Here is a 2,573-nt window from a genome sequence, read left to right as displayed (position 1 = left end):
ATCCATCCGTTTCTGTGTGTTTCTTTTAAAGATGCAATCCAATAAGGATTTGCATGTTATTGACTTTCTAAAAATGAAAAGACAAAGACTTCAACGGACTTCAAAGATTTTCTTTGTCCCAGAAGCAATGAAGTTGTCCCTTCACCAAAGCTCTGCTCTACATCCATTCAGTAATGTTTGAACCCGCAAGATCACATGGGAAGTTCTAATAACATTATTCCATCCCATGCCAATCACTTTTACTTTATCATAACAAAGAACTGACTCCAAGGTTATCATGGAAAATCGTTCTATACACTATCCAAAGCCATGGCCTCGGCAAGTCAAATAGCTAGTTGTCTTCATGACTTTACTGGGGGAAACCACGGTGTATAAGCTTATGTAATACCAACCAGAGAATGAGTGTGCCTTTCAAGTGTAACAGTACACCAAAATTCTTCATTAGCCTTTGTTTTATAACACTTGGACATGTTGCACAGTGTTCTGTGGGGCTTACTCACATCAAGCAAGAAACTGCTTTTTACCAGATCTAACCAGTCTGGCATTGTCTATTCCAAGCACAGTGAATCTGAGGACTGGATTCAATTTTTGGAGATGCTCTCAGAGCCATATTCCAATAGTAGGTAGGGCTAAAGACAAAGGGGATCAGAAAAATACCAGTGTATGTTAGCTTAAAGCTTATATTGCCAGCATCTATGATTTAGAAGAGGCACTTAAACTTCTAGAATGCGAAAGGAACTTCCAAAGCTGGTAATCCACCAAATAACCAGCAGTCAGGGTCAAGGGGTGGAGGAAGAAAAAAGGCAAATGACCCCTGGGAAAATCCTAATGGACTGAACTGGGACCCCACGTAAGCAGAGCTCTTTGACTTTATCATTTTAACTGGAGCTGGAGAAGATTCTGCTTGGGACTTCCTGCAACCAGAGCAGTATGTTCTGCCAGTGAGCTTCACCCCACCCCCAACTTAAATGAAAACAGCATTTAAAAGTACATAACTCTGGCAGGATTGTTATCCACTATTTGATCTAGGTGGTTTGGCTTTTGAGCTTACTCACTTAGGATCCATAAAGGTCCCAATAACTTCCAAAGAACACTTTGGTAATAAACATTCAACTCTTAAATCCTTGACAAAATAAATAATTAAAACAGTGTGAGAATAAAAATACTGGAAAACTCCATTAGAGCCTACTTAATCTGCTCCAGCAGCATTTAGTAAATTGAGCTAAAATCGCTCCCCTGCTGCATAACTAGAACTGATATTTCTGAAGATAGTGTGTTGGAAATGTCCTCTGAAGAATAGCAAAATATTTAGTTGCAATTGAAAGTGTAATATGCAGTAATTGGATGGAATCGCAGTTTCATGAAGGAAGCAGAGTAATGCGCTGGAAAGGCACAGCTACAGGAAATGCAATATACATTATATTTCTCTAAACACATTATAGCTTAGATCCAAGCATTATGCACAATTTGAATGAGTTTTGCCTCTTCTCTTTGGATATTGCTGCAGGTCTATATACATTGTCTCTTTTAACCATTCTCTAACTGTTTGGCTTTAAAATTAATTCAATTTTTTAAAAGGATCTGAAATGCAAATCTAGGTTCCCTCACATATGTTGAGAACATAAGTCCCTGCTGTAATTTTATGATACTTTCTGGGATGTCCTATGATCTATTTGGGTCTTAATTTTTTCTTTGTCTTTATTGTTGCTTTGAGATAATGTTCTAAGCTTTTTATATCATCTTATCCACTGAATTATTAATAAGACTTTTTATAATCATATTTTGCTTCCACTGCAAAAAGCGATCTCAAAACAACCAAAGGTACAATCCTGTGGCCATCCAAGATCACTGAGACCAAAGGATTTTTTTTATCTGAACACCAAGTTTCACTGACCCCTGGACTTGGACTCCAAAGTCCAATACCCTGTGCCTTCCACTCATGACTACCAATACCCTGTGCCTTCCACTCATGACTACCATTCATGGTAGTCATGACTACCATGACTACCATTCCATCAAGGGATCACAACTGGGTTCTAGGTAGGGGAAATGGGAATGTGCTAGTGAACAGGGAGGGAATGAGGCTGGGGACACACAGTTGTCTTTCGTTTCCCCTGACCAGCCCTAAATCTAGATGACTGAAGAGCCATCTAGATAAAATGCAAGGCACAAGGTATAGTGGAGAGTCACCATAGCCACAACAACAAAGATATTGAAATGCACCCTCCGCTGATAATGCATCATGGGGTCAAGAACCATGCCCACCTTGTCAGTCTCTGAAAAACCAGCCTGTTCCAGGTCTCCTTCTACTAACTGTTCATCTTGGTTACTCCCAGAAGCACCTGGGGAGTCTGGCCTTCAGATAAACATCTCTGCTTCTTTCAAAATCTGGAATTTGCCCTCATTCCAAGGTGTCCCCACTCCTCTTCTCCCTCCTGCTTCTCCTCCTCCGAAGTCCAGCCAGCAGGCCTTGAGAATGTGCACCTAGAACAGCTATTTTTTCCACTCCCAACCATCTCTGACCTTGGATATGAGAATCTGAAATAGATACCAACTGGGTCCAGATGATACTA

This window comes from Varanus komodoensis, unplaced genomic scaffold, assembly GCF_004798865.1.
Source record: "Varanus komodoensis strain SLA01 unplaced genomic scaffold, ASM479886v1 scaffold4, whole genome shotgun sequence".
Classification (NCBI taxonomy): Eukaryota; Metazoa; Chordata; class Lepidosauria; order Squamata; family Varanidae; genus Varanus; species Varanus komodoensis.
This window is presented reverse-complemented; position numbering follows the sequence as displayed.